Source organism: Pimephales promelas, chromosome 13 (genome assembly GCF_988280905.1).
Source record: "Pimephales promelas chromosome 13, fPimPro1.hap1.1, whole genome shotgun sequence".
Taxonomy (NCBI): domain Eukaryota; kingdom Metazoa; phylum Chordata; class Actinopteri; order Cypriniformes; family Leuciscidae; genus Pimephales; species Pimephales promelas.
The window spans coordinates 3673591-3700030 of NC_142781.1; the positions used below are offsets into that span (position 1 = coordinate 3673591).

The following is a 26440-nucleotide window of genomic DNA, read 5'->3' on the forward strand; positions in this document are numbered from 1 at the left end:
TTTTAACAAAAAAAGACAAAAAGCTGGGTGGGAGGAGCCTGCACCAGACATTACCCTTGCTGAGCATGGTGGCATGTGTGTGATAGCACATTGTCCCAACGTCTCATGGTTACAGCTCGAGTTTCTCTTCATTCACGCATAAATCTTTCGCCTTTTACTAAAGATTTCCGTGGAGGGGAACGTTTGCGAGTTATTGGTATTTTTGGATGCTCTGCTCACAGTAGAGCTAAATGCCTTTGTTCAAAAACAGAAGACTTTTTGTTTGGAGCTGGGTTTTGGTCAAACCATTGCCACTTTCCCAGTTCACAACTTCAAATCTTGGGTCAGCAGAATGATTGTAAGGTTTACGAAACACAAAAGGGTAGTGTTGGGAGAAACAAAGCTTTTCAAAGCTTTCAACTGATTGCTTTGCAAATTGATTAACTGTTTCAACGCATTCGGAAGGCCACACTGGTGACCCCTGCTGGTCAGATTGGAAATGCAACACTGGAAATGCCACACAAACTCAGGTCAAACATGCATAAACCAACCTTTTACAAACCAATGCAAATGCTATCTTGAAAGTAAAACCTTTCAAATAGAATTAGCTTACCACCCTCAGGTGAGACTTGAACGGCAGGGTTGGCTTTATCAGCAGTTTCCACGGCAGAGCATGAGCTCATACAAGGTGTTTGTCCGTGGTAAAGAAGAAGCCTCCCCGTCGGGGAATCGAACCCCGGTCTTCCGCGTGACAGGCGGAGATACTGTCCACTATACTAACGAGGACCGGTCGTCACAGCAGTGTCCCTGAGCGGTACGGCATTGTATGCTCAGCCGTTGAGAAGTCAATTAATACTGGACATGCTTTATGGGAGTTATTGTTATCTAAGCCTTTCATTTTGGCCAAGAGGGGCAGGAAGAGGAGCTCTCCCTCTCCTGTGGAGGAATCTACCTGCAATCCAAGGATATGAAGGGTTTGTTCATTTAGCCTCCAGAAAGTTCCTAAAAATCTCATGCGAATTCCAGACACTGGTCTTCCACGTACTACTGGATTCAGGGACATCCTCTTAGACAGGGTGTGCCGGTCATCTGGTGATCGGGCAGATTCTTATTACATTTGCTCCATCCTCTAATGTTTCAACGCATTCGGATGGCCACACTGGTGACCCCTGCTGGTCAGATTGGAAATGCAATAGTGGAAATGCCACACAAACTTAGGTCAAACATGCATAAACCAAACTTTTACAAACCAATGCAAATGCTATCTTGAACGTAAAACCTTTCAAATAGAATTAGCTTACCACCCTCAGGTGAGTCTTGAACGGCAGGGTTGGCTTTATCAGCAGTTTCCACGGCAGAGCACGAGCTCACCCAAGGTGTTTGTACGTGGTAAAGAAGAAGCATTCCTGTGGAGGAATCTACCTGCAATCCAAGGAGATGAAGGGTTTGTTCATTTAGCCTCCAGAAAGTTCTTAAAAATCTCATGCGAATTCCAGACACTGGTCTTCCACGTACTACTGGATTCAGGGACATCCTCTTAGACAGGGTTTGCAGGTCATCTGGTGATGGGGCAGATTCTTATTACATTTGCTCCATCCTCTAATGTTTCAACGCATTCGGATGGCCACACTGGTGAACCCTGCTGGTCAGATTGGAAATGCAACAGTGGAAATGCCACACAAACTTAGGTCAAACATGCATAAACCAACCTTTTACAAACCAATGCAAATGCTATCTTGAAAGTAAAACCTTTCAAATAGAATTAGCTTACCACCCTCAGGTGAGTCTTGAACGGCAGGGTTGGCTTTATCAGTAGTTTCCACGGCAGAGCATGAGCTCATACAAGGTGTTTGTCCATGGTAAAGAAGAAGCCTTCCTGTGGAGGAATCTACCTGCAATCCAAGGATATGAAGGGTTTGTTCATTTAGCCTCCAGAAAGTTCCTAAAAATCTCATGCGAATTCCAGACACTGGTCTTCCACGTACTACTGGATTCAGGGACATCCTCTTAGACAGGGTTTGCCAGTCATCTGGTGATGGGGCAGATTCTTATTACATTTGCTCCATCCTCTAATGTTTCAACGCATTCGGATGGCCACACTGGTGAACCCTGCTGGTCAGATTGGAAATGCAATAGTGGAAATGCCACACAAACTTAGGTCAAACATGCATAAACCAAACTTTTACAAACCAATGCAAATGCTATCTTGAAAGTAAAACCTTTCAAATAGAATTAGCTTACCACCCTCAGGTGAGTCTTGAACGGCAGGGTTGGCTTTATCAGCAGTTTCCACGGCAGAGCACGAGCTCATACAAGGTGTTTGTCCGTGGTAAAGAAGAAGCCTCCCCATCGGGGAATCGAACCCCGGTCTTCCGCGTGACAGGCGGAGATACTGTCCACTATACTAACGAGGACCGGTCGTCAAAGCAGTGTCCCTGAGCGGTACGGCTTTGTGTGCCTCTCCCTCTCCTGTGGAGGAATCCACCTGCAATCCAAGGAGATGAAGGGTTTTTTCATTTAGCCTCCAGAAAGTTCCATTAAAATATCAAGCGAATTCTAGACACTGGTCTTCCACGTACTACTGGATTCAGGGACATCCTCTTAGACAGGGTTTGCCGGTCATCTGGTGATGGGGCAGATTCTTATTACATTTGCTCCATCCTCTAATGTTTCAACGCATTCGGATGGCCACACTGGTGAACCCTGCTGGTCAGATTGGAAATGCAATAGTGGAAATGCCACACAAACTTAGGTCAAACATGCATAAACCAACCTATTACAAACCAATGCAAATGCTATCTTGAAAGTAAAACCTTTCAAATAGAATTAGCTTACCACCCTCAGGTGAGTCTTGAACGGCAGGGTTGGCTTTATCAGCAGTTTCCACGGCAGAGCACGAGCTCATACAAGGTGTTTGTCCGTGGTAAAGAAGAAGCCTCCCCGTCGGGGAATCGAACCCCGGTCTTCCGCGTGACAGGCGGAGATACTGTCCACTATACTAACGAGGACCGGTCGTCACAGCAGTGTCCCTGAGCGGTACGGCATTGTATGCTCAGCCGTTGAGAAGTCAATTAATACTGGACATGCTTTATGGGAGTTATTGTTATTTAAGCCTTTCATTTTGGCCAAGGGGGGCAGGAAGAGGAGCTTTCCCTCTCCTGTGGAGGAATCCACCTGCAATCCAAGGAGATAAAGGGTTTGTTCATTTAGCCTCCAGAAAGTTCCTAAAAACCTCATGCGAATTCTAGACACTGGTCTTCCACATACTACTGGATTCAGGGACATCCTCTTAGACAGGGTTTACTAACTATACTAACGAGGACCGGTCGTCAAAGCAGTGTCCCTGAGCGGTACGGCATTGTATGCCTCTCCCTCTCCTGTGGAGGAATCCACCTGCAATCCAAGGAGATGAAGGGTTTGTTCATTTAGCCTCCAGAAAGTTCCATTAAAATATCAAGCGAATTCTAGACACTGGTCTTCCACGTACTACTGGATTCAGGGACATCCTCTTAGACAGGGTTTGCCGGTCATCTGGTGATGGGGCAGATTCTTATTACATTTGCTCCATCCTCTAATGGAAATGGCTATATTATTGTTTTTAACAAAAAAAGACAAAAAGCTGGGTGGGAGGAGCCTGCACCAGACATTACCCTTGCTGAGCATGGTGGCATGTGTGTGATAGCACATTGTCCCAACGTCTCATGGTTACAGCTCGAGTTTCTCTTCATTCACGCATAAATCTTTCGCCTTTTACTAAAGATTTCCGTGGAGGGGAACGTTTGCGAGTTATTGGTATTTTTGGATGCTCTGCTCACAGTAGAGCTAAATGCCTTTGTTCAAAAACAGAAGACTTTTTGTTTGGAGCTGGGTTTTGGTCAAACCATTGCCACTTTCCCAGTTCACAACTTCAAATCTTGGGTCAGCAGAATGATTGTAAGGTTTACGAAACACAAAAGGGTAGTGTTGGGAGAAACAAAGCTTTTCAAAGCTTTCAACTGATTGCTTTGCAAATTGATTAACTGTTTCAACGCATTCGGAAGGCCACACTGGTGACCCCTGCTGGTCAGATTGGAAATGCAACACTGGAAATGCCAAACAAACTCAGGTCAAACATGCATAAACCAACCTTTTACAAACCAATGCAAATGCTATCTTGAAAGTAAAACCTTTCAAATAGAATTAGCTTACCACCCTCAGGTGAGACTTGAACGGCAGGGTTGGCTTTATCAGCAGTTTCCACGGCAGAGCATGAGCTCATACAAGGTGTTTGTCCGTGGTAAAGAAGAAGCCTCCCCGTCGGGGAATCGAACCCCGGTCTTCCGCGTGACAGGCGGAGATACTGTCCACTATACTAACGAGGACCGGTCGTCACAGCAGTGTCCCTGAGCGGTACGGCATTGTATGCTCAGCCGTTGAGAAGTCAATTAATACTGGACATGCTTTATGGGAGTTATTGTTATCTAAGCCTTTCATTTTGGCCAAGAGGGGCAGGAAGAGGAGCTCTCCCTCTCCTGTGGAGGAATCTACCTGCAATCCAAGGATATGAAGGGTTTGTTCATTTAGCCTCCAGAAAGTTCCTAAAAATCTCATGCGAATTCCAGACACTGGTCTTCCACGTACTACTGGATTCAGGGACATCCTCTTAGACAGGGTGTGCCGGTCATCTGGTGATCGGGCAGATTCTTATTACATTTGCTCCATCCTCTAATGTTTCAACGCATTCGGATGGCCACACTGGTGACCCCTGCTGGTCAGATTGGAAATGCAATAGTGGAAATGCCACACAAACTTAGGTCAAACATGCATAAACCAAACTTTTACAAACCAATGCAAATGCTATCTTGAAAGTAAAACCTTTCAAATAGAATTAACTAACCACCCTCAGGTGAGTCTTGAACGGCAGGGTTGGCTTTATCAGCAGTTTCCACGGCAGAGCACGAGCTCATACAAGGTGTTTGTCCGTGGTAAAGAAGAAGCCTCCCCATCGGGGAATCGAACCCCGGTCTTCCGCGTGACAGGCGGAGATACTGTCCACTATACTAACGAGGACCGGTCGTCAAAGCAGTGTCCCTGAGCGGTACGGCTTTGTGTGCCTCTCCCTCTCCTGTGGAGGAATCCACCTGCAATCCAAGGAGATGAAGGGTTTTTTCATTTAGCCTCCAGAAAGTTCCATTAAAATATCAAGCGAATTCTAGACACTGGTCTTCCACGTACTACTGGATTCAGGGACATCCTCTTAGACAGGGTTTGCCGGTCATCTGGTGATGGGGCAGATTCTTATTACATTTGCTCCATCCTCTAATGTTTCAACGCATTCGGATGGCCACACTGGTGAACCCTGCTGGTCAGATTGGAAATGCAATAGTGGAAATGCCACACAAACTTAGGTCAAACATGCATAAACCAACCTATTACAAACCAATGCAAATGCTATCTTGAAAGTAAAACCTTTCAAATAGAATTAGCTTACCACCCTCAGGTGAGTCTTGAACGGCAGGGTTGGCTTTATCAGCAGTTTCCACGGCAGAGCACGAGCTCATACAAGGTGTTTGTCCGTGGTAAAGAAGAAGCCTCCCCGTCGGGGAATCGAACCCCGGTCTTCCGCGTGACAGGCGGAGATACTGTCCACTATACTAACGAGGACCGGTCGTCACAGCAGTGTCCCTGAGCGGTACGGCATTGTATGCTCAGCCGTTGAGAAGTCAATTAATACTGGACATGCTTTATGGGAGTTATTGTTATTTAAGCCTTTCATTTTGGCCAAGGGGGGCAGGAAGAGGAGCTTTCCCTCTCCTGTGGAGGAATCCACCTGCAATCCAAGGAGATAAAGGGTTTGTTCATTTAGCCTCCAGAAAGTTCCTAAAAACCTCATGCGAATTCTAGACACTGGTCTTCCACATACTACTGGATTCAGGGACATCCTCTTAGACAGGGTTTACTAACTATACTAACGAGGACCGGTCGTCAAAGCAGTGTCCCTGAGCGGTACGGCATTGTATGCCTCTCCCTCTCCTGTGGAGGAATCCACCTGCAATCCAAGGAGATGAAGGGTTTGTTCATTTAGCCTCCAGAAAGTTCCATTAAAATATCAAGCGAATTCTAGACACTGGTCTTCCACGTACTACTGGATTCAGGGACATCCTCTTAGACAGGGTTTGCCGGTCATCTGGTGATGGGGCAGATTCTTATTACATTTGCTCCATCCTCTAATGGAAATGGCTATATTATTGTTTTTAACAAAAAAAGACAAAAAGCTGGGTGGGAGGAGCCTGCACCAGACATTACCCTTGCTGAGCATGGTGGCATGTGTGTGATAGCACATTGTCCCAACGTCTCATGGTTACAGCTCGAGTTTCTCTTCATTCACGCATAAATCTTTCGCCTTTTACTAAAGATTTCCGTGGAGGGGAACGTTTGCGAGTTATTGGTATTTTTGGATGCTCTGCTCACAGTAGAGCTAAATGCCTTTGTTCAAAAACAGAAGACTTTTTGTTTGGAGCTGGGTTTTGGTCAAACCATTGCCACTTTCCCAGTTCACAACTTCAAATCTTGGGTCAGCAGAATGATTGTAAGGTTTACGAAACACAAAAGGGTAGTGTTGGGAGAAACAAAGCTTTTCAAAGCTTTCAACTGATTGCTTTGCAAATTGATTAACTGTTTCAACGCATTCGGAAGGCCACACTGGTGACCCCTGCTGGTCAGATTGGAAATGCAACACTGGAAATGCCACACAAACTCAGGTCAAACATGCATAAACCAACCTTTTACAAACCAATGCAAATGCTATCTTGAAAGTAAAACCTTTCAAATAGAATTAGCTTACCACCCTCAGGTGAGACTTGAACGGCAGGGTTGGCTTTATCAGCAGTTTCCACGGCAGAGCATGAGCTCATACAAGGTGTTTGTCCGTGGTAAAGAAGAAGCCTCCCCATCGGGGAATCGAACCCCAGTCTTCCGCGTGACAGGCGGAGATACTGTCCACTATACTAACGAGGACCGGTCGTCACAGCAGTGTCCCTGAGCGGTACGGCATTGTATGCTCAGCCGTTGAGAAGTCAATTAATACTGGACATGCTTTATGGGAGTTATTGTTATCTAAGCCTTTCATTTTGGCCAAGAGGGGCAGGAAGAGGAGCTCTCCCTCTCCTGTGGAGGAATCCACCTGCAATCCAAGGATATGAAGGGTTTGTTCATTTAGCCTCCAGAAAGTTCCTAAAAATCTCATGCGAATTCCAGACACTGGTCTTCCACGTACTACTGGATTCAGGGACATCCTCTTAGACAGGGTGTGCCGGTCATCTGGTGATCGGGCAGATTCTTATTACATTTGCTCCATCCTCTAATGTTTCAACGCATTCGGATGGCCACACTGGTGACCCCTGCTGGTCAGATTGGAAATGCAATAGTGGAAATGCCACACAAACTTAGGTCAAACATGCATAAACCAAACTTTTACAAACCAATGCAAATGCTATCTTGAAAGTAAAACCTTTCAAATAGAATTAGCTTACCACCCTCAGGTGAGTCTTGAACGGCAGGGTTGGCTTTATCAGCAGTTTCCACGGCAGAGCACGAGCTCATACAAGGTGTTTGTCCGTGGTAAAGAAGAAGCATTCCTGTGGAGGAATCTACCTGCAATCCAAGGAGATGAAGGGTTTGTTCATTTAGCCTCCAGAAAGTTCTTAAAAATCTCATGCGAATTCCAGACACTGGTCTTCCACGTACTACTGGATTCAGGGACATCCTCTTAGACAGGGTTTGCAGGTCATCTGGTGATGGGGCAGATTCTTATTACATTTGCTCCATCCTCTAATGTTTCAACGCATTCGGATGGCCACACTGGTGAACCCTGCTGGTCAGATTGGAAATGCAACAGTGGAAATGCCACACAAACTTAGGTCAAACATGCATAAACCAACCTTTTACAAACCAATGCAAATGCTATCTTGAAAGTAAAACCTTTCAAATAGAATTAGCTTACCACCCTCAGGTGAGTCTTGAACGGCAGGGTTGGCTTTATCAGTAGTTTCCACGGCAGAGCATGAGCTCATACAAGGTGTTTGTCCATGGTAAAGAAGAAGCCTTCTTGTGGAGGAATCTACCTGCAATCCAAGGAGATGAAGGGTTTGTTCATTTAGCCTCCAGAAAGTTCCTAAAAATCTCATGCGAATTCCAGACACTGGTCTTCCACGTACTACTGGATTCAGGGACATCCTCTTAGACAGGGTGTGCCGGTCATCTGGTGATCGGGCAGATTCTTATTACATTTGCTCCATCCTCTAATGTTTCAACGCATTCGGATGGCCACATTGGTGAACCCTGCTGGTCAGATTGGAAATGCAACAGTGGAAATGCCACACAAACTTAGGTCAAACATGCATAAACCAACCTTTTACAAACCAATGCAAATGCTATCTTGAAAGTAAAACCTTTCAAATAGAATTAGCTTACCACCCTCAGGTGAGACTTGAACGGCAGGGTTGGCTTTATCAGCAGTTTCCACGGCAGAGCATGAGCTCATACAAGGTGTTTGTCCGTGGTAAAGAAGAAGCCTCCCCGTCGGGGAATCGAACCCCGGTCTTCCGCGTGACAGGCAGAGATACTATCCGCTATACTAACGAGGACCGGTCGTCACAGCAGTGTCCCTGAGCGGTACGGCATTGTATGCTCAGCCGTTGAGAAGTCAATTAATACTGGACATGCTTTATGGGAGTTATTGTTATTTAAGCCTTTCATTTTGGCCAAGAGGGGCAGGAAGAGGAGCTCTCCCTCTCCTGTGGAGGAATCCACCTGCAATCCAAGGAGATGAAGGGTTTTTTCATTTAGCCTCCAGAAAGTTCCATTAAAATATCAAGCGAATTCTAGACACTGGTCTTCCACGTACTACTGGATTCAGGGACATCCTCTTAGACAGGGTTTGCCGGTCATCTGGTGATGGGGCAGATTCTTATTACATTTGCTCCATCCTCTAATGTTTCAACGCATTCGGATGGCCACACTGGTGAACCCTGCTGGTCAGATTGGAAATGCAATAGTGGAAATGCCACACAAACTTAGGTCAAACATGCATAAACCAACCTATTACAAACCAATGCAAATGCTATCTTGAAAGTAAAACCTTTCAAATAGAATTAGCTTACCACCCTCAGGTGAGTCTTGAACGGCAGGGTTGGCTTTATCAGCAGTTTCCACGGCAGAGCACGAGCTCATACAAGGTGTTTGTCCGTGGTAAAGAAGAAGCCTACCCGTCGGGGAATCGAACCCCGGTCTTCCGCGTGACAGGCGGAGATACTGTCCACTATACTAACGAGGACCGGTCGTCACAGCAGTGTCCCTGAGCGGTACGGCATTGTATGCTCAGCCGTTGAGAAGTCAATTAATACTGGACATGCTTTATGGGAGTTATTGTTATTTAAGCCTTTCATTTTGGCCAAGGGGGGCAGGAAGAGGAGCTTTCCCTCTCCTGTGGAGGAATCCACCTGCAATCCAAGGAGATAAAGGGTTTGTTCATTTAGCCTCCAGAAAGTTCCTAAAAACCTCATGCGAATTCTAGACACTGGTCTTCCACATACTACTGGATTCAGGGACATCCTCTTAGACAGGGTTTACTAACTATACTAACGAGGACCGGTCGTCAAAGCAGTGTCCCTGAGCGGTACGGCATTGTATGCCTCTCCCTCTCCTGTGGAGGAATCCACCTGCAATCCAAGGAGATGAAGGGTTTGTTCATTTAGCCTCCAGAAAGTTCCATTAAAATATCAAGCGAATTCTAGACACTGGTCTTCCACGTACTACTGGATTCAGGGACATCCTCTTAGACAGGGTGTGCCGGTCATCTGGTGATCGGGCAGATTCTTATTACATTTGCTCCATCCTCTAATGTTTCAACGCATTCGGATGGCCACACTGGTGACCCCTGCTGGTCAGATTGGAAATGCAATAGTGGAAATGCCACACAAACTTAGGTCAAACATGCATAAACCAAACTTTTACAAACCAATGCAAATGCTATCTTGAAAGTAAAACCTTTCAAATAGAATTAGCTTACCACCCTCAGGTGAGTCTTGAACGGCAGGGTTGGCTTTATCAGCAGTTTCCACGGCAGAGCACGAGCTCATACAAGGTGTTTGTCCGTGGTAAAGAAGAAGCATTCCTGTGGAGGAATCTACCTGCAATCCAAGGAGATGAAGGGTTTGTTCATTTAGCCTCCAGAAAGTTCTTAAAAATCTCATGCGAATTCCAGACACTGGTCTTCCACGTACTACTGGATTCAGGGACATCCTCTTAGACAGGGTTTGCAGGTCATCTGGTGATGGGGCAGATTCTTATTACATTTGCTCCATCCTCTAATGTTTCAACGCATTCGGATGGCCACACTGGTGAACCCTGCTGGTCAGATTGGAAATGCAACAGTGGAAATGCCACACAAACTTAGGTCAAACATGCATAAACCAACCTTTTACAAACCAATGCAAATGCTATCTTGAAAGTAAAACCTTTCAAATAGAATTAGCTTACCACCCTCAGGTGAGTCTTGAACGGCAGGGTTGGCTTTATCAGTAGTTTCCACGGCAGAGCATGAGCTCATACAAGGTGTTTGTCCATGGTAAAGAAGAAGCCTTCTTGTGGAGGAATCTACCTGCAATCCAAGGAGATGAAGGGTTTGTTCATTTAGCCTCCAGAAAGTTCCTAAAAATCTCATGCGAATTCCAGACACTGGTCTTCCACGTACTACTGGATTCAGGGACATCCTCTTAGACAGGGTGTGCCGGTCATCTGGTGATCGGGCAGATTCTTATTACATTTGCTCCATCCTCTAATGTTTCAACGCATTCGGATGGCCACATTGGTGAACCCTGCTGGTCAGATTGGAAATGCAACAGTGGAAATGCCACACAAACTTAGGTCAAACATGCATAAACCAACCTTTTACAAACCAATGCAAATGCTATCTTGAAAGTAAAACCTTTCAAATAGAATTAGCTTACCACCCTCAGGTGAGACTTGAACGGCAGGGTTGGCTTTATCAGCAGTTTCCACGGCAGAGCATGAGCTCATACAAGGTGTTTGTCCGTGGTAAAGAAGAAGCCTCCCCGTCGGGGAATCGAACCCCGGTCTTCCGCGTGACAGGCAGAGATACTATCCGCTATACTAACGAGGACCGGTCGTCACAGCAGTGTCCCTGAGCGGTACGGCATTGTATGCTCAGCCGTTGAGAAGTCAATTAATACTGGACATGCTTTATGGGAGTTATTGTTATTTAAGCCTTTCATTTTGGCCAAGAGGGGCAGGAAGAGGAGCTCTCCCTCTCCTGTGGAGGAATCCACCTGCAATCCAAGGAGATGAAGGGTTTTTTCATTTAGCCTCCAGAAAGTTCCATTAAAATATCAAGCGAATTCTAGACACTGGTCTTCCACGTACTACTGGATTCAGGGACATCCTCTTAGACAGGGTTTGCCGGTCATCTGGTGATGGGGCAGATTCTTATTACATTTGCTCCATCCTCTAATGTTTCAACGCATTCGGATGGCCACACTGGTGAACCCTGCTGGTCAGATTGGAAATGCAATAGTGGAAATGCCACACAAACTTAGGTCAAACATGCATAAACCAACCTATTACAAACCAATGCAAATGCTATCTTGAAAGTAAAACCTTTCAAATAGAATTAGCTTACCACCCTCAGGTGAGTCTTGAACGGCAGGGTTGGCTTTATCAGCAGTTTCCACGGCAGAGCACGAGCTCATACAAGGTGTTTGTCCGTGGTAAAGAAGAAGCCTACCCGTCGGGGAATCGAACCCCGGTCTTCCGCGTGACAGGCGGAGATACTGTCCACTATACTAACGAGGACCGGTCGTCACAGCAGTGTCCCTGAGCGGTACGGCATTGTATGCTCAGCCGTTGAGAAGTCAATTAATACTGGACATGCTTTATGGGAGTTATTGTTATTTAAGCCTTTCATTTTGGCCAAGGGGGGCAGGAAGAGGAGCTTTCCCTCTCCTGTGGAGGAATCCACCTGCAATCCAAGGAGATAAAGGGTTTGTTCATTTAGCCTCCAGAAAGTTCCTAAAAACCTCATGCGAATTCTAGACACTGGTCTTCCACATACTACTGGATTCAGGGACATCCTCTTAGACAGGGTTTACTAACTATACTAACGAGGACCGGTCGTCAAAGCAGTGTCCCTGAGCGGTACGGCATTGTATGCCTCTCCCTCTCCTGTGGAGGAATCCACCTGCAATCCAAGGAGATGAAGGGTTTGTTCATTTAGCCTCCAGAAAGTTCCATTAAAATATCAAGCGAATTCTAGACACTGGTCTTCCACGTACTACTGGATTCAGGGACATCCTCTTAGACAGGGTTTGCCGGTCATCTGGTGATGGGGCAGATTCTTATTACATTTGCTCCATCCTCTAATGGAAATGGCTATATTATTGTTTTTAACAAAAAAAGACAAAAAGCTGGGTGGGAGGAGCCTGCACCAGACATTACCCTTGCTGAGCATGGTGGCATGTGTGTGATAGCACATTGTCCCAACGTCTCATGGTTACAGCTCGAGTTTCTCTTCATTCACGCATAAATCTTTCGCCTTTTACTAAAGATTTCCGTGGAGGGGAACGTTTGCGGGTTATTGGTATTTTTGGATGCTCTGCTCACAGTAGAGCTAAATGCCTTTGTTCAAAAACAGAAGACTTTTTGTTTGGAGCTGGGTTTTGGTCAAACCATTGCCACTTTCCCAGTTCACAACTTCAAATCTTGGGTCAGCAGAATGATTGTAAGGTTTACGAAACACAAAAGGGTAGTGTTGGGAGAAACAAAGCTTTTCAAAGCTTTCAACTGATTGCTTTGCAAATTGATTAACTGTTTCAACGCATTCGGAAGGCCACACTGGTGACCCCTGCTGGTCAGATTGGAAATGCAACACTGGAAATGCCACACAAACTCAGGTCAAACATGCATAAACCAACCTTTTACAAACCAATGCAAATGCTATCTTGAAAGTAAAACCTTTCAAATAGAATTAGCTTACCACCCTCAGGTGAGACTTGAACGGCAGGGTTGGCTTTATCAGCAGTTTTCACGGCAGAGCATGAGCTCATACAAGGTGTTTGTCTGTGGTAAAGAAGAAGCCTCCCCGTCGGGGAATCGAACCCCGGTCTTCCGCGTGACAGGCGGAGATACTGTCCACTATACTAACGAGGACCGGTCGTCACAGCAGTGTCCCTGAGCGGTACGGCATTGTATGCTCAGCCGTTGAGAAGTCAATTAATACTGGACATGCTTTATGGGAGTTATTGTTATCTAAGCCTTTCATTTTGGCCAAGAGGGGCAGGAAGAGGAGCTCTCCCTCTCCTGTGGAGGAATCTACCTGCAATCCAAGGATATGAAGGGTTTGTTCATTTAGCCTCCAGAAAGTTCCTAAAAATCTCATGCGAATTCCAGACACTGGTCTTCCACGTACTACTGGATTCAGGGACATCCTCTTAGACAGGGTGTGCCGGTCATCTGGTGATCGGGCAGATTCTTATTACATTTGCTCCATCCTCTAATGTTTCAACGCATTCGGATGGCCACACTGGTGACCCCTGCTGGTCAGATTGGAAATGCAATAGTGGAAATGCCACACAAACTTAGGTCAAACATGCATAAACCAAACTTTTACAAACCAATGCAAATGCTATCTTGAAAGTAAAACCTTTCAAATAGAATTAGCTTACCACCCTCAGGTGAGTCTTGAACGGCAGGGTTGGCTTTATCAGCAGTTTCCACGGCAGAGCACGAGCTCACCCAAGGTGTTTGTCCGTGGTAAAGAAGAAGCATTCCTGTGGAGGAATCTACCTGCAATCCAAGGAGATGAAGGGTTTGTTCATTTAGCCTCCAGAAAGTTCTTAAAAATCTCATGCGAATTCCAGACACTGGTCTTCCACGTACTACTGGATTCAGGGACATCCTCTTAGACAGGGTTTGCAGGTCATCTGGTGATGGGGCAGATTCTTATTACATTTGCTCCATCCTCTAATGTTTCAACGCATTCGGATGGCCACACTGGTGAACCCTGCTGGTCAGATTGGAAATGCAACAGTGGAAATGCCACACAAACTTAGGTCAAACATGCATAAACCAACCTTTTACAAACCAATGCAAATGCTATCTTGAAAGTAAAACCTTTCAAATAGAATTAGCTTACCACCCTCAGGTGAGTCTTGAACGGCAGGGTTGGCTTTATCAGTAGTTTCCACGGCAGAGCATGAGCTCATACAAGGTGTTTGTCCATGGTAAAGAAGAAGCCTTCCTGTGGAGGAATCTACCTGCAATCCAAGGATATGAAGGGTTTGTTCATTTAGCCTCCAGAAAGTTCCTAAAAATCTCATGCGAATTCCAGACACTGGTCTTCCACGTACTACTGGATTCAGGGACATCCTCTTAGACAGGGTTTGCCAGTCATCTGGTGATGGGGCAGATTCTTATTACATTTGCTCCATCCTCTAATGTTTCAACGCATTCGGATGGCCACACTGGTGAACCCTGCTGGTCAGATTGGAAATGCAATAGTGGAAATGCCACACAAACTTAGGTCAAACATGCATAAACCAACCTTTTACAAACCAATGCAAATGCTATCTTGAAAGTAAAACCTTTCAAATAGAATTAGCTTACCACCCTCAGGTGAGACTTGAACGGCAGGGTTGGCTTTATCAGCAGTTTCCACGGCAGAGCATGAGCTCATACAAGGTGTTTGTCCGTGGTAAAGAAGAAGCCTCCCCGTCGGGGAATCGAACCCCGGTCTTCCGCGTGACAGGCAGAGATACTGTCCGCTATACTAACGAGGACCGGTCGTCACAGCAGTGTCCCTGAGCGGTACGGCATTGTATGCTCAGCCGTTGAGAAGTCAATTAATACTGGACATGCTTTATGGGAGTTATTGTTATTTAAGCCTTTCATTTTGGCCAAGAGGGGCAGGAAGAGGAGCTCTCCCTCTCCTGTGGAGGAATCCACCTGCAATCCAAGGATATGAAGGGTTTGTTCATTTAGCCTCCAGAAAGTTCCTAAAAATCTCATACGAATTCTAGACACTGGTCTTCCACGTACTACTGGATTCAGGGACATCCTCTTAGACAGGGTTTGCCAGTCATCTGGTGATGGGGCAGATTCTTATTACATTTGCTCCATCCTCTAATGTTTCAACGCATTCGGATGGCCACACTGGTGAACCCTGCTGGTCAGATTGGAAATGCAATAGTGGAAATGCCACACAAACTTAGGTCAAACATGCATAAACCAAACTTTTACAAACCAATGCAAATGCTATCTTGAAAGTAAAACCTTTCAAATAGAATTAGCTTACCACCCTCAGGTGAGTCTTGAACGGCAGGGTTGGCTTTATCAGCAGTTTCCACGGCAGAGCACGAGCTCATACAAGGTGTTTGTCCGTGGTAAAGAAGAAGCCTCCCCATCGGGGAATCGAACCCCGGTCTTCCGCGTGACAGGCGGAGATACTGTCCACTATACTAACGAGGACCGGTCGTCAAAGCAGTGTCCCTGAGCGGTACGGCTTTGTGTGCCTCTCCCTCTCCTGTGGAGGAATCCACCTGCAATCCAAGGAGATGAAGGGTTTTTTCATTTAGCCTCCAGAAAGTTCCATTAAAATATCAAGCGAATTCTAGACACTGGTCTTCCACGTACTACTGGATTCAGGGACATCCTCTTAGACAGGGTTTGCCGGTCATCTGGTGATGGGGCAGATTCTTATTACATTTGCTCCATCCTCTAATGTTTCAACGCATTCGGATGGCCACACTGGTGAACCCTGCTAGTCAGATTGGAAATGCAATAGTGGAAATGCCACACAAACTTAGGTCAAACATGCATAAACCAACCTATTACAAACCAATGCAAATGCTATCTTGAAAGTAAAACCTTTCAAATAGAATTAGCTTACCACCCTCAGGTGAGTCTTGAACGGCAGGGTTGGCTTTATCAGCAGTTTCCACGGCAGAGCACGAGCTCATACAAGGTGTTTGTCCGTGGTAAAGAAGAAGCCTCCCCGTCGGGGAATCGAACCCCGGTCTTCCGCGTGACAGGCGGAGATACTGTCCACTATACTAACGAGGACCGGTCGTCACAGCAGTGTCCCTGAGCGGTACGGCATTGTATGCTCAGCCGTTGAGAAGTCAATTAATACTGGACATGCTTTATGGGAGTTATTGTTATTTAAGCCTTTCATTTTGGCCAAGGGGGGCAGGAAGAGGAGCTTTCCCTCTCCTGTGGAGGAATCCACCTGCAATCCAAGGAGATAAAGGGTTTGTTCATTTAGCCTCCAGAAAGTTCCTAAAAACCTCATGCGAATTCTAGACACTGGTCTTCCACATACTACTGGATTCAGGGACATCCTCTTAGACAGGGTTTACTAACTATACTAACGAGGACCGGTCGTCAAAGCAGTGTCCCTGAGCGGTACGGCATTGTATGCCTCTCCCTCTCCTGTGGAGGAATCCACCTGCAATCCAAGGAGATGAAGGGTTTGTTCATTTAGCCTCCAGAAAGTTCCATTAAAATATCAAGCGAATTCTAGACACTGGTCTTCCACGTACTACTGGATTCAGGGACATCCTCTTAGACAGGGTTTGCCGGTCATCTGGTGATGGGGCAGATTCTTATTACATTTGCTCCATCCTCTAATGGAAATGGCTATATTATTGTTTTTAACAAAAAAAGACAAAAAGCTGGGTGGGAGGAGCCTGCACCAGACATTACCCTTGCTGAGCATGGTGGCATGTGTGTGATAGCACATTGTCCCAACGTCTCATGGTTACAGCTCGAGTTTCTCTTCATTCACGCATAAATCTTTCGCCTTTTACTAAAGATTTCCGTGGAGGGGAACGTTTGCGAGTTATTGGTATTTTTGGATGCTCTGCTCACAGTAGAGCTAAATGCCTTTGTTCAAAAACAGAAGACTTTTTGTTTGGAGCTGGGTTTTGGTCAAACCATTGCCACTTTCCCAGTTCACAACTTCAAATCTTGGGTCAGCAGAATGATTGTAAGGTTTACGAAACACAAAAGGGTAGTGTTGGGAGAAACAAAGCTTTTCAAAGCTTTCAACTGATTGCTTTGCAAATTGATTAACTGTTTCAACGCATTCGGAAGGCCACACTGGTGACCCCTGCTGGTCAGATTGGAAATGCAACACTGGAAATGCCACACAAACTCAGGTCAAACATGCATAAACCAACCTTTTACAAACCAATGCAAATGCTATCTTGAAAGTAAAACCTTTCAAATAGAATTAGCTTACCACCCTCAGGTGAGACTTGAACGGCAGGGTTGGCTTTATCAGCAGTTTCCACGGCAGAGCATGAGCTCATACAAGGTGTTTGTCCGTGGTAAAGAAGAAGCCTCCCCGTCGGGGAATCGAACCCCGGTCTTCCGCGTGACAGGCGGAGATACTGTCCACTATACTAACGAGGACCGGTCGTCACAGCAGTGTCCCTGAGCGGTACGGCATTGTATGCTCAGCCGTTGAGAAGTCAATTAATACTGGACATGCTTTATGGGAGTTATTGTTATCTAAGCCTTTCATTTTGGCCAAGAGGGGCAGGAAGAGGAGCTCTCCCTCTCCTGTGGAGGAATCTACCTGCAATCCAAGGATATGAAGGGTTTGTTCATTTAGCCTCCAGAAAGTTCCTAAAAATCTCATGCGAATTCCAGACACTGGTCTTCCACGTACTACTGGATTCAGGGACATCCTCTTAGACAGGGTGTGCCGGTCATCTGGTGATCGGGCAGATTCTTATTACATTTGCTCCATCCTCTAATGTTTCAACGCATTCGGATGGCCACACTGGTGACCCCTGCTGGTCAGATTGGAAATGCAATAGTGGAAATGCCACACAAACTTAGGTCAAACATGCATAAACCAAACTTTTACAAACCAATGCAAATGCTATCTTGAACGTAAAACCTTTCAAATAGAATTAGCTTACCACCCTCAGGTGAGTCTTGAACGGCAGGGTTGGCTTTATCAGCAGTTTCCACGGCAGAGCACGAGCTCACCCAAGGTGTTTGTACGTGGTAAAGAAGAAGCATTCCTGTGGAGGAATCTACCTGCAATCCAAGGAGATGAAGGGTTTGTTCATTTAGCCTCCAGAAAGTTCTTAAAAATCTCATGCGAATTCCAGACACTGGTCTTCCACGTACTACTGGATTCAGGGACATCCTCTTAGACAGGGTTTGCAGGTCATCTGGTGATGGGGCAGATTCTTATTACATTTGCTCCATCCTCTAATGTTTCAACGCATTCGGATGGCCACACTGGTGAACCCTGCTGGTCAGATTGGAAATGCAACAGTGGAAATGCCACACAAACTTAGGTCAAACATGCATAAACCAACCTTTTACAAACCAATGCAAATGCTATCTTGAAAGTAAAACCTTTCAAATAGAATTAGCTTACCACCCTCAGGTGAGTCTTGAACGGCAGGGTTGGCTTTATCAGTAGTTTCCACGGCAGAGCATGAGCTCATACAAGGTGTTTGTCCATGGTAAAGAAGAAGCCTTCCTGTGGAGGAATCTACCTGCAATCCAAGGATATGAAGGGTTTGTTCATTTAGCCTCCAGAAAGTTCCTAAAAATCTCATGCGAATTCCAGACACTGGTCTTCCACGTACTACTGGATTCAGGGACATCCTCTTAGACAGGGTTTGCCAGTCATCTGGTGATGGGGCAGATTCTTATTACATTTGCTCCATCCTCTAATGTTTCAACGCATTCGGATGGCCACACTGGTGAACCCTGCTGGTCAGATTGGAAATGCAATAGTGGAAATGCCACACAAACTTAGGTCAAACATGCATAAACCAACCTTTTAAAAACCAATGCAAATGCTATCTTGAAAGTAAAACCTTTCAAATAGAATTAGCTTACCACCCTCAGGTGAGACTTGAACGGCAGGGTTGGCTTTATCAGCAGTTTCCACGGCAGAGCATGAGCTCATACAAGGTGTTTGTCCGTGGTAAAGAAGAAGCCTCCCCGTCGGGGAATCGAACCCCGGTCTTCCGCGTGACAGGCAGAGATACTGTCCGCTATACTAACGAGGACCGGTCGTCACAGCAGTGTCCCTGAGCGGTACGGCATTGTATGCTCAGCCGTTGAGAAGTCAATTAATACTGGACATGCTTTATGGGAGTTATTGTTATTTAAGCCTTTCATTTTGGCCAAGAGGGGCAGGAAGAGGAGCTCTCCCTCTCCTGTGGAGGAATCCACCTGCAATCCAAGGATATGAAGGGTTTGTTCATTTAGCCTCCAGAAAGTTCCTAAAAATCTCATACGAATTCTAGACACTGGTCTTCCACGTACTACTGGATTCAGGGACATCCTCTTAGACAGGGTTTGCCAGTCATCTGGTGATGGGGCAGATTCTTATTACATTTGCTCCATCCTCTAATGTTTCAACGCATTCGGATGGCCACACTGGTGAACCCTGCTGGTCAGATTGGAAATGCAATAGTGGAAATGCCACACAAACTTAGGTCAAACATGCATAAACCAAACTTTTACAAACCAATGCAAATGCTATCTTGAAAGTAAAACCTTTCAAATAGAATTAGCTTACCACCCTCAGGTGAGTCTTGAACGGCAGGGTTGGCTTTATCAGCAGTTTCCACGGCAGAGCACGAGCTCATACAAGGTGTTTGTCCGTGGTAAAGAAGAAGCCTCCCCATCGGGGAATCGAACCCCGGTCTTCCGCGTGACAGGCGGAGATACTGTCCACTATACTAACGAGGACCGGTCGTCAAAGCAGTGTCCCTGAGCGGTACGGCTTTGTGTGCCTCTCCCTCTCCTGTGGAGGAATCCACCTGCAATCCAAGGAGATGAAGGGTTTTTTCATTTAGCCTCCAGAAAGTTCCATTAAAATATCAAGCGAATTCTAGACACTGGTCTTCCACGTACTACTGGATTCAGGGACATCCTCTTAGACAGGGTTTGCCGGTCATCTGGTGATGGGGCAGATTCTTATTACATTTGCTCCATCCTCTAATGTTTCAACGCATTCGGATGGCCACACTGGTGAACCCTGCTAGTCAGATTGGAAATGCAATAGTGGAAATGCCACACAAACTTAGGTCAAACATGCATAAACCAACCTATTACAAACCAATGCAAATGCTATCTTGAAAGTAAAACCTTTCAAATAGAATTAGCTTACCACCCTCAGGTGAGTCTTGAACGGCAGGGTTGGCTTTATCAGCAGTTTCCACGGCAGAGCACGAGCTCATACAAGGTGTTTGTCCGTGGTAAAGAAGAAGCCTCCCCGTCGGGGAATCGAACCCCGGTCTTCCGCGTGACAGGCGGAGATACTGTCCACTATACTAACGAGGACCGGTCGTCACAGCAGTGTCCCTGAGCGGTACGGCATTGTATGCTCAGCCGTTGAGAAGTCAATTAATACTGGACATGCTTTATGGGAGTTATTGTTATTTAAGCCTTTCATTTTGGCCAAGGGGGGCAGGAAGAGGAGCTTTCCCTCTCCTGTGGAGGAATCCACCTGCAATCCAAGGAGATAAAGGGTTTGTTCATTTAGCCTCCAGAAAGTTCCTAAAAACCTCATGCGAATTCTAGACACTGGTCTTCCACATACTACTGGATTCAGGGACATCCTCTTAGACAGGGTTTACTAACTATACTAACGAGGACCGGTCGTCAAAGCAGTGTCCCTGAGCGGTACGGCATTGTATGCCTCTCCCTCTCCTGTGGAGGAATCCACCTGCAATCCAAGGAGATGAAGGGTTTGTTCATTTAGCCTCCAGAAAGTTCCATTAAAATATCAAGCGAATTCTAGACACTGGTCTTCCACGTACTACTGGATTCAGGGACATCCTCTTAGACAGGGTTTGCCGGTCATCTGGTGATGGGGCAGATTCTTATTACATTTGCTCCATCCTCTAATGGAAATGGCTATATTATTGTTTTTAACAAAAAAAGACAAAAAGCTGGGTGGGAGGAGCCTGCACCAGACATTACCCTTGCTGAGCATGGTGGCATGTGTGTGATAGCACATTGTCCCAACGTCTCATGGTTACAGCTCGAGTTTCTCTTCATTCACGCATAAATCTTTCGCCTTTTACTAAAGATTTCCGTGGAGGGGAACGTTTGCGAGTTATTGGTATTTTTGGATGCTCTGCTCACAGTAGAGCTAAATGCCTTTGTTCAAAAACAGAAGACTTTTTGTTTGGAGCTGGGTTTTGGTCAAACCATTGCCACTTTCCCAGTTCACAACTTCAAATCTTGGGTCAGCAGAATGATTGTAAGGTTTACGAAACACAAAAGGGTAGTGTTGGGAGAAACAAAGCTTTTCAAAGCTTTCAACTGATTGCTTTGCAAATTGATTAACTGTTTCAACGCATTCGGAAGGCCACACTGGTGACCCCTGCTGGTCAGATTGGAAATGCAACACTGGAAATGCCACACAAACTCAGGTCAAACATGCATAAACCAACCTTTTACAAACCAATGCAAATGCTATCTTGAAAGTAAAACCTTTCAAATAGAATTAGCTTACCACCCTCAGGTGAGACTTGAACGGCAGGGTTGGCTTTATCAGCAGTTTCCACGGCAGAGCATGAGCTCATACAAGGTGTTTGTCCGTGGTAAAGAAGAAGCCTCCCCGTCGGGGAATCGAACCCCGGTCTTCCGCGTGACAGGCGGAGATACTGTCCACTATACTAACGAGGACCGGTCGTCACAGCAGTGTCCCTGAGCGGTACGGCATTGTATGCTCAGCCGTTGAGAAGTCAATTAATACTGGACATGCTTTATGGGAGTTATTGTTATCTAAGCCTTTCATTTTGGCCAAGAGGGGCAGGAAGAGGAGCTCTCCCTCTCCTGTGGAGGAATCTACCTGCAATCCAAGGATATGAAGGGTTTGTTCATTTAGCCTCCAGAAAGTTCCTAAAAATCTCATGCGAATTCCAGACACTGGTCTTCCACGTACTACTGGATTCAGGGACATCCTCTTAGACAGGGTGTGCCGGTCATCTGGTGATCGGGCAGATTCTTATTACATTTGCTCCATCCTCTAATGTTTCAACGCATTCGGATGGCCACACTGGTGACCCCTGCTGGTCAGATTGGAAATGCAATAGTGGAAATGCCACACAAACTTAGGTCAAACATGCATAAACCAAACTTTTACAAACCAATGCAAATGCTATCTTGAACGTAAAACCTTTCAAATAGAATTAGCTTACCACCCTCAGGTGAGTCTTGAACGGCAGGGTTGGCTTTATCAGCAGTTTCCACGGCAGAGCACGAGCTCACCCAAGGTGTTTGTCCGTGGTAAAGAAGAAGCATTCCTGTGGAGGAATCTACCTGCAATCCAAGGAGATGAAGGGTTTGTTCATTTAGCCTCCAGAAAGTTCTTAAAAATCTCATGCGAATTCCAGACACTGGTCTTCCACGTACTACTGGATTCAGGGACATCCTCTTAGACAGGGTTTGCAGGTCATCTGGTGATGGGGCAGATTCTTATTACATTTGCTCCATCCTCTAATGTTTCAACGCATTCGGATGGCCACACTGGTGAACCCTGCTGGTCAGATTGGAAATGCAACAGTGGAAATGCCACACAAACTTAGGTCAAACATGCATAAACCAACCTTTTACAAACCAATGCAAATGCTATCTTGAAAGTAAAACCTTTCAAATAGAATTAGCTTACCACCCTCAGGTGAGTCTTGAACGGCAGGGTTGGCTTTATCAGTAGTTTCCACGGCAGAGCATGAGCTCATACAAGGTGTTTGTCCATGGTAAAGAAGAAGCCTTCCTGTGGAGGAATCTACCTGCAATCCAAGGATATGAAGGGTTTGTTCATTTAGCCTCCAGAAAGTTCCTAAAAATCTCATGCGAATTCCAGACACTGGTCTTCCACGTACTACTGGATTCAGGGACATCCTCTTAGACAGGGTTTGCCAGTCATCTGGTGATGGGGCAGATTCTTATTACATTTGCTCCATCCTCTAATGTTTCAACGCATTCGGATGGCCACACTGGTGAACCCTGCTGGTCAGATTGGAAATGCAATAGTGGAAATGCCACACAAACTTAGGTCAAACATGCATAAACCAAACTTTTACAAACCAATGCAAATGCTATCTTGAAAGTAAAACCTTTCAAATAGAATTAGCTTACCACCCTCAGGTGAGTCTTGAACGGCAGGGTTGGCTTTATCAGCAGTTTCCACGGCAGAGCACGAGCTCATACAAGGTGTTTGTCCGTGGTAAAGAAGAAGCCTCCCCATCGGGGAATCGAACCCCGGTCTTCCGCGTGACAGGCGGAGATACTGTCCACTATACTAACGAGGACCGGTCGTCAAAGCAGTGTCCCTGAGCGGTACGGCTTTGTGTGCCTCTCCCTCTCCTGTGGAGGAATCCACCTGCAATCCAAGGAGATGAAGGGTTTTTTCATTTAGCCTCCAGAAAGTTCCATTAAAATATCAAGCGAATTCTAGACACTGGTCTTCCACGTACTACTGGATTCAGGGACATCCTCTTAGACAGGGTTTGCCGGTCATCTGGTGATGGGGCAGATTCTTATTACATTTGCTCCATCCTCTAATGTTTCAACGCATTCGGATGGCCACACTGGTGAACCCTGCTGGTCAGATTGGAAATGCAATAGTGGAAATGCCACACAAACTTAGGTCAAACATGCATAAACCAACCTATTACAAACCAATGCAAATGCTATCTTGAAAGTAAAACCTTTCAAATAGAATTAGCTTACCACCCTCAGGTGAGTCTTGAACGGCAGGGTTGGCTTTATCAGCAGTTTCCACGGCAGAGCACGAGCTCATACAAGGTGTTTGTCCGTGGTAAAAAAGAAGCCTCCCCGTCGGGGAATCGAACCCCGGTCTTCCGCGTGACAGGCGGAGATACTGTCCACTATACTAACGAGGACCGGTCGTCACAGCAGTGTCCCTGAGCGGTACGGCATTGTATGCTCAGCCGTTGAGAAGTCAATTAATACTGGACATGCTTTATGGGAGTTATTGTTATTTAAGCCTTTCATTTTGGCCAAGGGGGGCAGGAAGAGGAGCTTTCCCTCTCCTGTGGAGGAATCCACCTGCAATCCAAGGAGATAAAGGGTTTGTTCATTTAGCCTCCAGAAAGTTCCTAAAAACCTCATGCGAATTCTAGACACTGGTCTTCCACATACTACTGGATTCAGGGACATCCTCTTAGACAGGGTTTACTAACTATACTAACGAGGACCGGTCGTCAAAGCAGTGTCCCTGAGCGGTACGGCATTGTATGCCTCTCCCTCTCCTGTGGAGGAATCCACCTGCAATCCAAGGAGATGAAGGGTTTGTTCATTTAGCCTCCAGAAAGTTCCATTAAAATATCAAGCGAATTCTATACACTGGTCTTCCACGTACTACTGGATTCAGGGACATCCTCTTAGACAGGGTTTGCCGGTCATCTGGTGATGGGGCAGATTCTTATTACATTTGCTCCATCCTCTAATGGAAATGGCTATATTATTGTTTTTAACAAAAAAAGACAAAAAGCTGGGTGGGAGGAGCCTGCACCAGACATTACCCTTGCTGAGCATGGTGGCATGTGTGTGATAGCACATTGTCCCAACGTCTCATGGTTACAGCTCGAGTTTCTCTTCATTCACGCATAAATCTTTCGCCTTTTACTAAAGATTTCCGTGGAGGGGAACGTTTGCGAGTTATTGGTATTTTTGGATGCTCTGCTCACAGTAGAGCTAAATGCCTTTGTTCAAAAACAGAAGACTTTTTGTTTGGAGCTGGGTTTTGGTCAAACCATTGCCACTTTCCCAGTTCACAACTTCAAATCTTGGGTCAGCAGAATGATTGTAAGGTTTACGAAACACAAAAGGGTAGTGTTGGGAGAAACAAAGCTTTTCAAAGCTTTCAACTGATTGCTTTGCAAATTGATTAACTGTTTCAACGCATTCGGAAGGCCACACTGGTGACCCCTGCTGGTCAGATTGGAAATGCAACACTGGAAATGCCAAACAAACTCAGGTCAAACATGCATAAACCAACCTTTTACAAACCAATGCAAATGCTATCTTGAAAGTAAAACCTTTCAAATAGAATTAGCTTACCACCCTCAGGTGAGACTTGAACGGCAGGGTTGGCTTTATCAGCAGTTTCCACGGCAGAGCATGAGCTCATACAAGGTGTTTGTCCGTGGTAAAGAAGAAGCCTCCCCGTCGGGGAATCGAACCCCGGTCTTCCGCGTGACAGGCGGAGATACTGTCCACTATACTAACGAGGACCGGTCGTCACAGCAGTGTCCCTGAGCGGTACGGCATTGTATGCTCAGCCGTTGAGAAGTCAATTAATACTGGACATGCTTTATGGGAGTTATTGTTATCTAAGCCTTTCATTTTGGCCAAGAGGGGCAGGAAGAGGAGCTCTCCCTCTCCTGTGGAGGAATCTACCTGCAATCCAAGGATATGAAGGGTTTGTTCATTTAGCCTCCAGAAAGTTCCTAAAAATCTCATGCGAATTCCAGACACTGGTCTTCCACGTACTACTGGATTCAGGGACATCCTCTTAGACAGGGTGTGCCGGTCATCTGGTGATCGGGCAGATTCTTATTACATTTGCTCCATCCTCTAATGTTTCAACGCATTCGGATGGCCACACTGGTGACCCCTGCTGGTCAGATTGGAAATGCAATAGTGGAAATGCCACACAAACTTAGGTCAAACATGCATAAACCAAACTTTTACAAACCAATGCAAATGCTATCTTGAACGTAAAACCTTTCAAATAGAATTAGCTTACCACCCTCAGGTGAGTCTTGAACGGCAGGGTTGGCTTTATCAGCAGTTTCCACGGCAGAGCACGAGCTCATACAAGGTGTTTGTCCGTGGTAAAGAAGAAGCCTCCCCGTCGGGGAATCGAACCCCGGTCTTCCGCGTGACAGGCGGAAATACTGTCCACTATACTAACGAGGACCGGTCGTCACAGCAGTGTCCCTGAGCGGTACGGCATTGTATGCTCAGCCGTTGAGAAGTCAATTAATACTGGACATGCTTTATGGGAGTTATTGTTATTTAAGCCTTTCATTTTGGCCAAGGGGGGCAGGAAGAGGAGCTTTCCCTCTCCTGTGGAGGAATCCACCTGCAATCCAAGGAGATAAAGGGTTTGTTCATTTAGCCTCCAGAAAGTTCCTAAAAACCTCATGCGAATTCTAGACACTGGTCTTCCACATACTACTGGATTCAGGGACATCCTCTTAGACAGGGTTTACTAACTATACTAACGAGGACCGGTCGTCAAAGCAGTGTCCCTGAGCGGTACGGCATTGTATGCCTCTCCCTCTCCTGTGGAGGAATCCACCTGCAATCCAAGGAGATGAAGGGTTTGTTCATTTAGCCTCCAGAAAGTTCCATTAAAATATCAAGCGAATTCTAGACACTGGTC

At 45.9% G+C, this 26440-nt stretch overlaps 19 non-coding genes across 19 annotated transcripts; 7 read left to right on the top strand and 12 right to left on the bottom strand.

The window, feature by feature from the left end:
- Window positions 1-112: 112 nt before the first annotated feature.
- Window positions 113-228, top strand: LOC148974455 (U5 spliceosomal RNA). Its single transcript, XR_016146156.1, has one exon. It is a non-coding gene; the product is annotated as a U5 spliceosomal RNA (small nuclear RNA).
- A 465-nt stretch (window positions 229-693) lies between these two features.
- trnad-guc (transfer RNA aspartic acid (anticodon GUC)) lies at window positions 694-765 on the bottom strand. The gene has a single exon. It is a non-coding gene; the product is annotated as a tRNA-Asp (tRNA).
- Window positions 766-2915: 2150 nt separating this feature from the next.
- trnad-guc (transfer RNA aspartic acid (anticodon GUC)) lies at window positions 2916-2987 on the bottom strand. The gene has a single exon. It is a non-coding gene; the product is annotated as a tRNA-Asp (tRNA).
- Window positions 2988-3687: 700 nt separating this feature from the next.
- Window positions 3688-3803, top strand: LOC148974458 (U5 spliceosomal RNA). Its single transcript, XR_016146157.1, has one exon. It is a non-coding gene; the product is annotated as a U5 spliceosomal RNA (small nuclear RNA).
- A 465-nt stretch (window positions 3804-4268) lies between these two features.
- trnad-guc (transfer RNA aspartic acid (anticodon GUC)) lies at window positions 4269-4340 on the bottom strand. The gene has a single exon. It is a non-coding gene; the product is annotated as a tRNA-Asp (tRNA).
- A 1210-nt stretch (window positions 4341-5550) lies between these two features.
- trnad-guc (transfer RNA aspartic acid (anticodon GUC)) lies at window positions 5551-5622 on the bottom strand. The gene has a single exon. It is a non-coding gene; the product is annotated as a tRNA-Asp (tRNA).
- Window positions 5623-6322: 700 nt separating this feature from the next.
- On the top strand, window positions 6323-6438 carry LOC148974461 (U5 spliceosomal RNA). Its single transcript, XR_016146158.1, has one exon. It is a non-coding gene; the product is annotated as a U5 spliceosomal RNA (small nuclear RNA).
- A 6091-nt stretch (window positions 6439-12529) lies between these two features.
- On the top strand, window positions 12530-12645 carry LOC148974462 (U5 spliceosomal RNA). Its single transcript, XR_016146270.1, has one exon. It is a non-coding gene; the product is annotated as a U5 spliceosomal RNA (small nuclear RNA).
- A 465-nt stretch (window positions 12646-13110) lies between these two features.
- Window positions 13111-13182, bottom strand: trnad-guc (transfer RNA aspartic acid (anticodon GUC)). The gene has a single exon. It is a non-coding gene; the product is annotated as a tRNA-Asp (tRNA).
- A 2838-nt stretch (window positions 13183-16020) lies between these two features.
- On the bottom strand, window positions 16021-16092 carry trnad-guc (transfer RNA aspartic acid (anticodon GUC)). Its single transcript has one exon. It is a non-coding gene; the product is annotated as a tRNA-Asp (tRNA).
- Window positions 16093-16792: 700 nt separating this feature from the next.
- LOC148974465 (U5 spliceosomal RNA) lies at window positions 16793-16908 on the top strand. Its single transcript, XR_016146159.1, has one exon. It is a non-coding gene; the product is annotated as a U5 spliceosomal RNA (small nuclear RNA).
- Window positions 16909-17373: 465 nt separating this feature from the next.
- trnad-guc (transfer RNA aspartic acid (anticodon GUC)) lies at window positions 17374-17445 on the bottom strand. The gene has a single exon. It is a non-coding gene; the product is annotated as a tRNA-Asp (tRNA).
- A 2838-nt stretch (window positions 17446-20283) lies between these two features.
- trnad-guc (transfer RNA aspartic acid (anticodon GUC)) lies at window positions 20284-20355 on the bottom strand. The gene has a single exon. It is a non-coding gene; the product is annotated as a tRNA-Asp (tRNA).
- Window positions 20356-21055: 700 nt separating this feature from the next.
- On the top strand, window positions 21056-21171 carry LOC148974468 (U5 spliceosomal RNA). The gene has a single exon (XR_016146160.1). It is a non-coding gene; the product is annotated as a U5 spliceosomal RNA (small nuclear RNA).
- A 465-nt stretch (window positions 21172-21636) lies between these two features.
- Window positions 21637-21708, bottom strand: trnad-guc (transfer RNA aspartic acid (anticodon GUC)). The gene has a single exon. It is a non-coding gene; the product is annotated as a tRNA-Asp (tRNA).
- A 2150-nt stretch (window positions 21709-23858) lies between these two features.
- Window positions 23859-23930, bottom strand: trnad-guc (transfer RNA aspartic acid (anticodon GUC)). Its single transcript has one exon. It is a non-coding gene; the product is annotated as a tRNA-Asp (tRNA).
- Window positions 23931-24630: 700 nt separating this feature from the next.
- LOC148974471 (U5 spliceosomal RNA) lies at window positions 24631-24746 on the top strand. Its single transcript, XR_016146162.1, has one exon. It is a non-coding gene; the product is annotated as a U5 spliceosomal RNA (small nuclear RNA).
- A 465-nt stretch (window positions 24747-25211) lies between these two features.
- On the bottom strand, window positions 25212-25283 carry trnad-guc (transfer RNA aspartic acid (anticodon GUC)). Its single transcript has one exon. It is a non-coding gene; the product is annotated as a tRNA-Asp (tRNA).
- Window positions 25284-25899: 616 nt separating this feature from the next.
- trnad-guc (transfer RNA aspartic acid (anticodon GUC)) lies at window positions 25900-25971 on the bottom strand. Its single transcript has one exon. It is a non-coding gene; the product is annotated as a tRNA-Asp (tRNA).
- Window positions 25972-26440: the final 469 nt, after the last annotated feature.